This window comes from Gallinula chloropus, assembly GCF_964237585.1.
Source record: "Gallinula chloropus genome assembly, chromosome: 1".
NCBI classification, from domain to species: domain Eukaryota; kingdom Metazoa; phylum Chordata; class Aves; order Gruiformes; family Rallidae; genus Gallinula; species Gallinula chloropus.
This window is the reverse complement of record NC_140085.1, coordinates 40455154-40468619: the sequence shown is the minus strand read 5'-3', so window position 1 is coordinate 40468619 and position 13466 is coordinate 40455154.

Below are 13466 nucleotides of genomic sequence, written 5' to 3'. Positions count from 1 at the left end.
ATCAAGTCCAATCCCCCTGCCAAAGCAGGTTCCTTAGGTCAGATCACACAGGTAGACGTGCAGACGTGTCTTGAATATCTCCAGTGAAGGAGAGTCCACCACCTCCCTGGGCAGGGCTCTGTCACCCTCACTGGGAAAAAGTTCTTCTGCATGTTGGTGTGGAACTTCCTGTGCTCCAACTTGCAGCCATTGCCCCTTGTCCTGTCTCCACAGACCACTGAAAACAGGCTGGCTATTTCCCCCTGTGTCCCACGCTTCAGATATTTATAAACATCCCCTCTTGGTCTTTTTTCAAGGCTGAACAGCCCCACTTCATTCAGCCTTTCCTTTGTTGGGGAGATGCTCCAGGCCTTTAATCCTCTTCGTAGCCATCTGCTGGACTCTCTCCAGGAGATCCCTGTCTTTTTTATACCAGAGAGCCCAGAACTGGATACAGTACTCCAGGTGGGGCCTGACCAGGGCAGAGCAGTGGTTTAGTTCACTTCAGATGGCTCTTTCCAACTGTTATCCAGGGTGCCGTGAGCATGTGATGGCTGAGGATGCAAAAGAATTAAACATAGGATTGCTGCATAACAATGATCTTGGCTGTCTGAAGACAGTTTATGTTAGGTTATGATATGTCTTGGTGGTAAGAGCTGTACTTAAAAGCAAAAGTCTTGGAGAACAGGATACTTTTGATGAGTTACTAAACTATGCTGTTAAGGGATGAGTGCATCTGTGAAATTCTGGCCCTGTTATCATCACCAGGATTGTTGTCAGTGACTGTAACAGAGTAGCAAATCCACCCATTGAAAAAAAGGAAATGAATGCACAACCCCCCTTTTTTCTTGTTTTTGTTGTAACACATTTTTCTAAAGGCATTTTCACAATACTAAGCAACCATTTGATTTCACTCAGCTTTTATGAGCCTCTTGAAGTGCATGTTCCCCAGGAAGCCCCAAATTCAAACCCTAACCTTTATCTGAAAACCCCTGCCTTTCTCTGAACTATAATCCTTGGGTTTTCCTGTTGAAACCCGCCACCCTGCATGTCACCCGGGCTACAGGAGGACCCTCTGGCCATGGCCTGTTCTGAAGGCAGCTCACCTAGAGTGGGGGAAAGGAGAAGAGGGGGTGTATTTATTTCCATACTGTCTAATTTCCCAAATGAGGAACTCAATTATTCAGCTCCCACACTGAGTCTGTGCTGGTAAATACAATAAATGTATGTCAGTAGCTGCGATAGAGAGGGCCTGTGGTTCTGGAGAGCGGATGCTGGGGTGGTCCCTGCTCCCCAGCAGCACCTGTTGGACCGGGGTCTGCTGTTGAGTAACCCTTCTGCGGTACAAAGGGAGGTTACATTATTGGGTACATTTTCATTCTTGCTGGTATTAGTCATCGCCTTGGTGACTCATCAATCTGGCTCACAAAGTAAAAGCAGATTTACCCTTTATAGGGTTTGGCAGTTGGCAGATGATTGTTTCCCCTCTGTGAATCAGACTTTTATTTATTTAGTGTAATCAAGAAGGAACTGTCTGTTTTGTGACCTTCTAGGTTAGTGAAAGGGAACAAAGGATTTCTCTTTATTATTATTACTTTTTGGCATCATGCAGTTAGCAGAACAATGCAAAACTATGATAAAGGATCATGCTCTGGTTGGCTGGCTGCTTGGACTGTAGCTGCATGTCACATTATTATTCCACTTGGTCCGAAGAGGGTTATTTTACATGAGCAGAAATAACCACTTTATTACAAAGAAAGTAGGATCCATGCTCGTTAGAATCAGTTGTGAAAAATTACACCCTTCCGGCAGATACCTTGATAACTGTTTAACATGTCAGGCACTGAGAGTTCCTCGAATAATTTTGCTAAGGTGGACAAAAAATAATATACAACATGCCTATGCCTGGCTATTGGGCAGAGTGCATCCTGCCAGATGACAGGCATATCTCATGCAAATCCCAGGGAAAACAAAAATAAATCAGATGGCAGGTGGAGACTGTGGTAAGAAACTCAAGGACAGCAATCTGGTTAACAGACCTAAAATTCATACAGACGTTGCTCAATGACAGAAGGGCTAAAAGAAATTTTCAAAAGCTAAGAATAACTAACCAGAAATAATTAATTGGTTACTGCTTCTTATCCAGATAATGAGAAAATGCCATTTGGAAAGTTCACAGAGTCCCTAAACTTAATTCCTCTAAAGAAAATGGCTTCAGAGGCGCGAAGCACACGAATGCACTCCCTGGACCTGGCACTCTGCAGGCCTTTTGCTGAGAGCTGCAAGTGATCTGCACTGTGCTCTGGGGATGCCAACAAACACTATTCACCGCTGTGGCTGCATTCGTTACACAGCTTTTCAAGCTGATTATTGCTAAATAAATTTCCCCCTGCTGCCTTCAGCTAGCGAAAGGTTTCAAATGTAGTGAGAACCCTTGGTGCTCCCTGAAGCTAAGCTGGGCTGAACCATGTGGAACGAAACATCACCCATAGTGAAGAAAAAAATGAGGGTTTTGGTTTTTTTTTCCAAGTTTATTTCAAGACATTTTCATTAGTGTGCAATGTGGTAAGCTGCACTGGGGCTCTGTGTCCCCGTGCGGCTGAGCTTGGCTGAATACGGTGGTGTGGGAGCTCTGGATGTTGACCTGTGATGGGCTTCTTGCCTTCCTGACTGCGTTTCTGTACTCATCAAGTCATGTTTGTGCTTTTTCCTAAGGCCCTTGTTTGAGGGAGAGTATGCTTGAAAGAAAAATTAGAAAAACTCTAGTTCATCAAGCTACAAACTTGATAAGGCATGCTGCAGAGTAATCTGTGCTTCATTTAAAGTCTAGGATATCAAAATGCTTCAACTTTGAGATGTGGATAAATCTGTGTTAGGTGTAAATAAAGCTTGACTGCCTCAGCTGGGTGGGGATGATGAAAGCTTCCATGAACAATTTCTTCATTAAGCAGGCCTTACTGAGATTAAATTACCAAATCAAGAGTGTTTTCCAGCAAAGACTATGCTTTGCTTAGCATTGTATTGTCAGCAAATTACATCAAATGATAGAGGGATAACATAGGTTGTTCTTCGTTGGGATCTATAAGGAGAGGACAAACAATCATCTATGGGGAATGGTTTCAGTGGAAGGTGAGTTAGTGGTATCCTGAGATCTCTTTCAGTCTATTTCTATCTACTAAGGGAAAGATAAAATGATGGAAAAGTTTGTGAGTGGATCTGAATTTGGGGACATGTAATTTGACTTGAAAGATTGATTCCATATCCATTGCAGCCAGTGGGAGATCTCTCAAAAGACCCCAATTCGTGCTCAGAGCCATAGTGTCTTTGACTAAAGAGGACTTAAAGAAGTGCTCATCTTGAAGAAGGCACTCAGAGCACATTCCCAAATTCTTTATTCTGACCCTGATAATGCCACAGCACACCACAATGATCACTATTTTAGTGTGGCTTCACCTGAAATATTCCCAAAGCAGATGTTAATGTGTGAACTATGAGGTAACCTCTTGTGAGTAAAGTGATCATGAATACTAGACCAAGGAGAAAATGACTTGAGACATGCAAGTGCACTTTGTTCTTCCAGTTTCTTTTCCTCAGAAGCTGAATGCTCCAGAGACGAGCAGCTGTCAAAAATATGAGAGTAAAACAACCCCAAAACACAGTATTAGTAACTGAAGTTAGTGATATTCATGATTTTATTATGGCTTTCTAGATTTTTAGTTTTCTTTGTAAAGCCTTTTTTTTTCCCATGGTCTTGTGCTATGTGACAGTCTCAACTACTGCTTGATAGAAAATTTAAAAACCCTCTAATTCATACAACTGTGCAGGGAAATCTTAAGAGTACAAAACCAGACACAGAATAGAAAGAAGACAGATTTTTTGTTTTCTTTTCTTTTTCATTTTTTGAGTGTCACAATTTTAAAGTCAGCCTCAAAGTTTATTTGTGCTCTCTCTCTGGATTTGGGGGACTACCAAAAGCAAACCCTCTGCCAGAAGAACCATTCTGTCTACATATACAAGATAAGCAAAGGGTGGGGAAAGTAAACTATTGTTAAGTGCCTGGAAATCAAGCACAAGGAGAATAAACCGCCAGCACCTTCAACACTTGGTCTCACAGATAAGGTCAGTGCCCAGGAGAGCACAGAGGCAGCCTGAGGGACAGCTGGGAACTGACCCTGGCTGCTCCTTGGGAAGGAAGACAAGCAGCATCAGCTGAAAATGTGGTGGTACTCACCGGTGCAGAAGCTGAGTCAGCTGCAAAGCTTAGTGCTTTCTTAATGAGAGTCACTGGGAAAAACCTCAATGAACTGCAGCCGACTGTCCAACTTCTTGTCTCTAGGTTAAGGCTTGAAACAAAGAGCACAGTTATTGTTCTTCACAGGAGAGTTCAGCTTGGGAAGCGCTCACCTCAGGATGCTGTGAATGCTGAAAGTTCTCACACAACATTACAGGGGAACTGGAGAAGCCCCTGGGTAAGGAAGCAGTAAATATTGTGTGGGTGAGGAATCAGTAAATAGCACCAAATGAAAGCAAAACCAAACCCAACGCGACGACCCACCGGTATTGATCTCAGGAAAAATTAGTCTAAGTTTATCTGAAAATAACTCAAGTGTGAGAATACATTCCAGTGGAATATCTTCTGTTTTCCTTATTCTCACGTTCTGTGTTGCACATTGAATTGTCATCACTGATGGAGAGAGGACGTTGGTCTAAATGAGTCTTTGCTGTGACCTACTACACCCGTCCCAAAACTACACTGTTACGAAGGGCACATTAAAAGCAGCTGAAAATCTCGCCCATCAACTGTTGGAAGTTCTCTTAGATGTTATGCAGTTTTGGGGGCTACCAAGTAGTTTCCAGAGACAACTTTTACCAGAGTCTCTTGGCCCTGCAAGAAAAGTAATTGTGCATGTTTCCAGCCACCTTAGGCTGTCTGTGAGTCACTCATTGGGATTGCAGCTTATGGAAGGGGTCAAAAGCTTCATTAGCAAGAGTAGGCTGCACCACACTGGAAAATCTTTTTTCCTCAGTATACCCTTGATAGTTCTAGAATCTAAGAAATGGCTTTCTACAAATAAACAACATCTGTGTGTTATCAGCAATATCCATCTTCAGGATGGAACACATTCATCTGGGTAGAGCCTGAAAGCCCTCCCAGGAATACCTCAAATCCATTTCCTAGGTAAGAAAAACAGACACTTATGCCCCAGCCCTACATCCCACACTGACTCCTGCATTCACAAAGAAACCTGATGACCTCTCTGGGTCCATACAAGCTAACCATACTGCAGGTCATTACCTTCTGTAATTTGTGCAGTATGGTTTTTTGATGGGTACACGTCGGTATTTTTCACTTCTTCCTAACAAGAAAATTAAACTTAAATTGACATCCAGGAATGAATTAAAATGTACAAAGGGTCCTAAATGAAAAAGTTTTAAGTATCCATGTAAGCTCAAAACAGACATCTAAATTATCAGATGAGAAATGCAGCTCTTGAAAACAAAGGTGTGCCAGTAGATTTATTTCCAACAAATACATTTCTGTGTGATTTAAAAAAAAATAAAATAAAAAAGAAGACTGGGAGCTGTTTAGAACTTTGGAAGCAAATTAAACCACACTATAATCATATACGTGAATTTCAATGATTTGTAGAAACAGTAGAAATCATCTCCCTTTTACTACAAATAGAAACTTTATTTTAAATATTGCTGTGTTCAGGGAAAAGACAAAGAAAAAATAGGTGGCACTTCAGGGTGGCACTTCAATTTTCAGTCTGGATTCAGCAGAGGGAGGTCTATGATTAAAAAAAAGCTGGAGGATGCAAATCAATTGCTTTCTTGAAGCCTTTTTACTTGGGTAGGAATTACTCTTCCTAGTAACTAAGCATGTGTGAATTGTTCCTTCATCAGACTGACTCGTGGATTCACACAATTTAATCAAACTATGGCTCAGACTTACACTGGACTATAATTATTTGCCAGATAAAAAAAAAAAAAGAGAAATGTAGTAAATGGGAAAATCTTACCTGTTTTCCCCCAAAACTCCACTGGTGAAAGTGTCAGCAGTTCTTCAGGTTCCCGTTTCTGATTGCCTTTGCCTTCCTGACTGCAAGATGTTACTGGTTTTCAATGAAGTGGTAGTGACTGACTGTTGTAAGCACACTCCTAGCCTGTTGCAAATGCAAAGTAAGGTGGGTCTATAAAAAGTCACCCATGAAGACTGGTTAAGCTGCTCGTTTGCATGTTCCCAATGGACTGGGACCATGTGCACAACCAGTCACTGCGATGTGGTTGACTGGCAGAGAGATGTGCCAACTTGTGCTTGTGGGAACATACCCTTACAGTGTCTTATCCAGCATGTTAAAGAAACGTTGTTGTGCCAAGGTTGTGAGAAGGTTTGTTGTATTGATACTACTTGTAAATTAAAATTCTAGCCATGTATCGAGTGAAATTTTATGTTTTCTGTCCACATTTTCCTCATCCTGGTTCCTTAGCATGAGGCTTTTTCTGTCTCCCTCCCTGTGTACCAAGTGTATTTCCAGAGAAAAAATAAATTAGATAACTTCACTTTTTTTTTTTTTTTTAAGGATTTTTATTAACGTTGAGAGGATCTCAGGACCACACAAGGAGGTCTTTGGCAAATGTCAAATGCAGAGTTTTCCACAATGCTGGGTGGCTGCCTTCTTGGGAATCTTGAGCTTCAGTTATGATCAACTGGTTCCAAAAGCATTTCAATATGTAAGAACCGAAGTGCAGTGCTCTTCTGTCTCAACAAGTTATTAAATCTTTTTTAGCTGAGACTCCCAACCTAGATAAGATTTCCACTCCTAACAACCAATCATCTATATCTCCCTGCCCGAATTCTTTCCATCAGAGAACTAGGTATAGATTTACCTTCACTTTATCACTGTGTGTGTGTCAGCAATCTGCAGGTTCAGTAACAGATAGGAAGAAAATAAATTATTCCCATCTGACAATTTAGTGGCCAAGTGATTTCACTCCTTGAGTAATATTAAAAAAAATAGTTAGGAGGCTGATAGCATTTATTTTATCTTACTCCTTATATGTGATAACAGAGAGATGCAGGCCTTACGTTTGTATTTAAATTATATAAGCATTTTGAGCTGACATGTTTTAATATTTTAAATATAATCTGTAAATGAGGTGGATTAAATGTGAAATCAGTACAAGTTCTGCAGGAAGGAATAGAGAATTAGCCTGAATGACTTTGACTCTCTGAAAATCAGGTCTCTAAGTGAGTTTGGCATCAAGAGAGAGAGAAAAGGAGAGAAACGTGTGGGTAAAATTCAGTCCATTCAGAAATAAATGCCTAAAATAGAATCACCCTCTGGAGATGTTTACCTCCTTTCATTAGTAACAGGATGAGCTTTGACTGATTAGCTTCAGTTTGACACCTTACTTTTAAATGCCTAAAATTAGATGACATGAACCTTATCTTGCCGTTATCTGCTTCCACCCAATACAGCAAAGCATTTCATAGCAAACTTATACTTAAATCTAAGACAAGTGCCATAAATCTTTCTAAGTGTTTTGCTGGAGCAGGTCCAGAGTGCTCATCAGTTTGCAGGATCAAACACTGTACCTTTAATGGCATTTAGCACTTGAAATATCTATCAGCATCATTGCTCTAATGTGCAATTACAGCTTCAAAATGAGAGGTCCAGCCTTGCAAGGATTTATTTTTCACTCATCCATGCTGCTGTCTTCACCAGAGGGAAGTGGAAGTGCAGAAAAAGAGGTTGCACAACTCACACCTGGCTGAATACTGAACATCTGAAAGTTATTTTCATTGGGGATCTTCTTAAAAACGACAGGGATGGTTAGAGAACAGACACTGAACCGTGAAGTGTGAACTTACAATTATTAAATTTACTTAATGACCTTTTAAGTTTACTTTAGGCATCTACTGCATATGTAGTTTGGGACATACAAGTTTTAGGAATCTCTATTTCCTTTACAGTCCGTGGGAAGAGGCGCTCAGGGGGCCAGTGGGAACATGAGAGTTAGCTGCCCATTAACTCCAATGTTACCCATTTTGATGTTTAATGGCAACATTAATGCCTGTTTGTTTCCTGGAAAATTGTAAAATGCACATGGAAAAATCAGATATTACAAGAACGCAGAGCACCTTTTGGAGCCCATTTTGCTCCCCTGTGAAATGGCAAAGCAAACCCTAAAAAGCTTCCACTGAAGTCTTGTGTCCAAGCAGCACAAAAGTGTTTTTCACACTGTATTTACCATATTTTACAGTGCCATTTCACAATCCAGATAAGTGTCTGGCATAAAATGTGCTGCAGCTTGAGTAGGAGGCTAAACTTTATTTGAGTACGTATCACAAAGATAAAGCAATGTACCAATGTGCCTTGGCTTTGAACGTGGAGAGTATAGCACATTACCATCCTGCCAAAACAAACATATTGAATTTGTGACAAATTTCCAGAAAAAATAGATTTTAATTCACTTAGCCACCCAGTTCAGTTTCCAAAATGACCTGAAAGAGTCAAATAGTTCTCTTGCCTACATAACTGTTGTTTTAGGCCGAGGATAGGATTGGCTTAAGGACCTCTGCCCTGACTTTCATTATACTGTTTGACTTATTAAAACTCTAGTCAAAACAAAGGAAAGAAAACATTTCAGACTTTAAGGACTACTACATACCAACTTATTTACAACTTATATAAAACAGGACTTGGCATTTGCTTTTCCGACTCCAGTTGCCACAATAAGTGCTTTGGCAGTGCTGCTCATCCAAGATGATTCATACATTTTGTGAGGCTCTGCTGCAAATAGTTTCATTCTGAGAAAAGTCGTGTCTAAGACAGCAGCCTATAACTTTACTCTTCCACCCATGGTGGGGGAAGTGGAGTATCTGCTAAAGTTTGCAGATGTTGACTGGTCACCAGCAAAAAAAAATGAAAAGGACATTTCATTTGTGATGGATGGATTTCTACACTTGTATCATTTCCTTACAGGGAAGGGAAATGAACCACCTCCATCTATTTGTTGATGTGAAGCATTGTTTGTTAGTTTAAAGACCAGACCTTGTCCTAACACGCTTATTAAAAAGTAACAAAGGATGAGTTACTTGTGATATACTGTTCTTTACCAGTCCTGCATACAGCTCCAGCCTTGCAGAGGTGTGCAAGATGGTGCACAAGAGAGAAAGGATGGTTACTGTTTGCTCTCAGTGCTGGAATTCAGTGGTCTGGATATTCTGACACCAGACCCACCAGACTCCAGCATCTCATAAATCTGAGCCTTTGGTTCAGAGTGAAACACAGACCTTTAGATGTTGGCTTCCATGCCTACATACCAGAGGAGATGACATAAAGCATAACCTCAGAAACGTGCAGAAAAGTTCAAGGGTTTCCTCTTCACTAGCCCATCATCTGTATGTGGTTGTGCTGACATTGCTGAGGGGCTAAAATGCCAATCTAATGTCAGGTCATGTCTAGGCTGCTAAATAAAATACCAGAGGCAGATGTAAAGCACTTGTGTCCTCATCACCCACACTGTTCAACAGATTTTTTTGCTCTGTTTTGGGCACCTCCTAATAGCTCCATCTAAATCAAGACCTAGTGAAGTCTGAAGGACTAAGAGTTCATTTTGGGGTCCCAAAAGCAACATTTTCTAAAGGAAACCACTTCAGATTTCTTCCCAACACAGTTTTCTATTATTTCCCAGACTGCATTGTCACTTATCCCCAAATGGTCTGAAGCTCCTTTTGCAGGCATACAGTGTCATGCTCTAAGTAAGCTGCTGTGCAGTCCTGGTGGTAAGAGAATGAAGCAAGCTTCCTTTTAACACAAGAAACACTGTCAACTGTATGCAGACAATGGGCTTTCTGGACTTTTGTCCTTAGTGAAGCAAATTCTTTGCCCCACGACATTTCATGATTTAAACCCCATCCGAAAGCTGAGACTTGGCAGGCAGTTAGACTGGCTGCAGGCTGGTACCAGTGTGCATCTGGCTAGGTCTCAGAATCACAGAATTACAAGGTTGGAAAAGACCTTTAAGATCATTGAATCTAACTGTTCCTGTCCTATGCTAAACCATATCCCTAAATATCTCATCTACCTGTCTTTTAAACACATCCAGGGATGGTGACTCAACCACTTCCCTGGGCAGCCTGTTTCACATCTCATTTCTGCACCTCCCCTTCTGACAGTTGTTCTTGTAGGGGTCAGTATTCGCAATATTAGAGCTGATGATGATGAACTGTGCTTAAATAAGAATGATACCTTCACATTTCTTCTCTGCTTTATGTGACATGGAGAGCCCTGTGAAAATAATTCTCTGGGTTAGATTACTCAGATCTACTGTTGCTTCTTATACAGATGACAGGCCTATCCCTATGAAATAATGTGGAGGATATGGGGTAGCTGATGAGGTGGGGCTTTGACATTCCTCAGAGGCTTCTCATTCCTGTCCTGCTACAAGAGTCTCTAGGGGACCCTTCCTGCGGAGCTCCCTTTTCCTACTACCTCTGCTAATGGGACTGAGACCTGTGTGCCACCACGTATGACAAATGCTGTCAGGCTCCTTCGAGACGGGAGTCTTAAATTCCACATCCTATTCTGTTCCCACAGGCTTCTGTCAGTGGGAACCTGTTCTTATCAGTTTGAAAGATGAAGAACCTGCAGGTACAACCTTTTGCTGTGCTACTGAGATCTCTCACCCCATAGATGTCTCTGGATGATTAGCAGTAATACCGCTGCCATAGTAAACACTTTATAGAATCAGGCAATCTAATGAGACTGTTTTGGATTAAAGGATGATTTTAAAAAATATTTTATTTTAAGTTATCTATTTTTAAAAATTTATTTAAATTGGTGTCATAGGCTACCTAAATAAATAGCTAGAGTTAACTCAGTGTACAAGTGCAACTGGTTGAACTAAGCAGTGAAGTTACCTGCAGTAACAGCATCAGGGTATTGCCAAAATACAAGAAACTACACTTTGAGGCAAGATTCAGTAGCATGGGAGCTGAGGGGTAGGATATACCCCTACCTCAAAGCCAGGTAATGGCCAGGTAATGCTGGCTAAGAAAGCACCCATATGGAGTTTGGTGAGGCTGTAACAGTCAGCCACCTGGAGTAGAACATTTACCACCTTCCACCTTCAAATTATTCTCCAGTTATTGGCTCCAGAAGACTCCTGAAACATTAGTCCTGCCATTCTCATTTAAAAATCAGACCACAGAGTTAGAAAAGACAATGGTTTTCTATGAGTGATTCGCAGAGGAAGGAAGACATGCCAGCCCCAACATGATACCTCAGGAGTTCTGGTCCTGCATGAACACTATTGAGTTCATAACTGCGACTGGAAATAATTGGGGTACTATTATCTTGCCCCAGAAGTGCTTTACTGTAATTCTAATGACACTAATTAGTTAAAGAACTGTTTGATAAACATAAGCATGCTTGAAATTCACAATTTCTTATCCTCTGTGGACTTTGCACTTTATACTGCAAAATTGCTTTTCTGACATAATTGAAGCTGGCAAAAATGATACTGAATTTGATCCTACAATCTTGTTTTTCACTCCGCATCTTCCACCATAAGCAATTCCCAGGGGGAAAAAAAAAGAAGTATTCCCTGCAAGCCACTCACACTACAGCCGCTGCCAATACTGCACCTTCCCTTGCTAAGCAGCCACAATTCCTCAGCTTAGGGTATCAAATTTGGGTCAGGTTTGGATGCAGTACAGCCCCCGTCCCACTCTGGAACAGCGTGTGCCTTCCAAGTCCTGCTCAGCAGCACGTTGTACAACTGTGCCCCAAGGCAAGCGGCAGCGGTTTACGTTAAGAGCAGAACTGGGCTTGGGACAGTGAGTTTCAACAAGCAGGAGAATAATGCTTCTTTCTTTAGCCATCTCCAGGCTCCACCCCGTTTCTCAAAATTGCTGAACTATTTACAAATGTTTAAGAGAACCTCTGTGTTATTAGAAGAATGTTTACACTGCCCTGCGTTGCAGATGCAGGCAGAGCTGTACAATCAGGGCCCACCCCACAGACAAGAGCTGCACTGTATTATCAAAATATGTACTGGTTCTACTCTCCGCTACCATACAAGGCAGCTCTGCATTCCTGCTGGTAACCTTTTATTACCTCCTAAATTTCCCAGATCGCTGCCAGATTTCTTGAACCTCGTGGAATGACTACAGGCTTCGTGAATATAAACCTCAGATTCTGCTTGGCAGTTTTGCGTGGGAACACCAAAATGAAGAAAATAAAACAAGTGCCTCGGAAAAGACCATTAGTGTGGGGTAACTAAGGCTGTGCTGACACAGTTTACACTTCCAATACATGTCACTGGTTCCAGTGGACCAAGCCTCAAAATACCGCCGGGATGTTGCTGCTGTGCCCATCTTACACAGGGTGTTAACTGCTGAATGCCCAAGGAATTCAGACAATGTCCCATTGCGTTCAGCAGAGGACTGGAATTAGATGTCAGATGGTCCTGCTTCGCAGTTGTACTCTGCTGTCTACTGACCTGCTACTCCTTATGCCTTCGGACAGGAAGAAAGTATTACATCAAAAAGGATTTCAAACAGCTTATATTAATACTCTCAGTGCATTATGACTTAATTAGAGGTGGCCAAGAGTCCATTTGTTTGTTGCAAATGTGAAATATGTAGAGGAATATTCAGCTTTAGAGATAAATCTCCCAATATGTATATTAAAATATATACTTATACTATATATATTAAAAAGAGAAGAAAGGAAAAGAAGAGAGAAGAGAAGAGAAGAGAAGAGAAGAGAAGAGAAGAGAAGAGAAGAGAAGAGAAGAGAAGAGAAGAGAAGAGAAGAGAAGAGAAGAGAAGAGAAGAGAGAAAAGAAAAGAAAAGAAAAGAAAAGAAAAGAAAAGAAAAGAAAAGAAAAGAAAAGAAAAGAAAAGAAAAGAAAAGAAAAGAAAAGAAAAGAAAAGAAAAGAAAAGAAAAGAAAAGAAAAGAAAAGAAAAGAAAAGGAAAGGAAAGGAAAGAAAAGAAAAGGAAAGAAAAGAAAAGGAAAAGAAAAGAAAAGAAAAGAAAAGAAAAGAAAAGAAAAGAAAAGAAAAGAAAAGAAAAGAAAAGAAAAGAAAAGAAAAGAAAAGAAAAGAAAAGAAAAGAAAAGAAAAGAAAAGAAAAGAAAAGAAAAGAAAAGAAAAGAAAAGAAAAGAAAAGGAAAAGAAAAAAAAGGGATGGAATAGACCTAATCTCACAAAAGCAGCCTGAAAAGCTTCTGAATGCATATCATATGGAGAGTTTTTGAACTGCAAAACGTGCATTGAATTCCTGGAATGAGAGAGATGCTGTTTGTATTCTGCCCACGGTGTTCTGGCTTCCTATTCTGAAAGGTCATTAAAATGTTTTCTAAGAACTGATGAACTGTTTACTGATTTTATTCTGACTGATTATTCCCAATTTCTGTCCTGAATGCGCGTTCAAGGTTACTCATTAGGAATGCCTCCCAGCTTGTTTCCACTG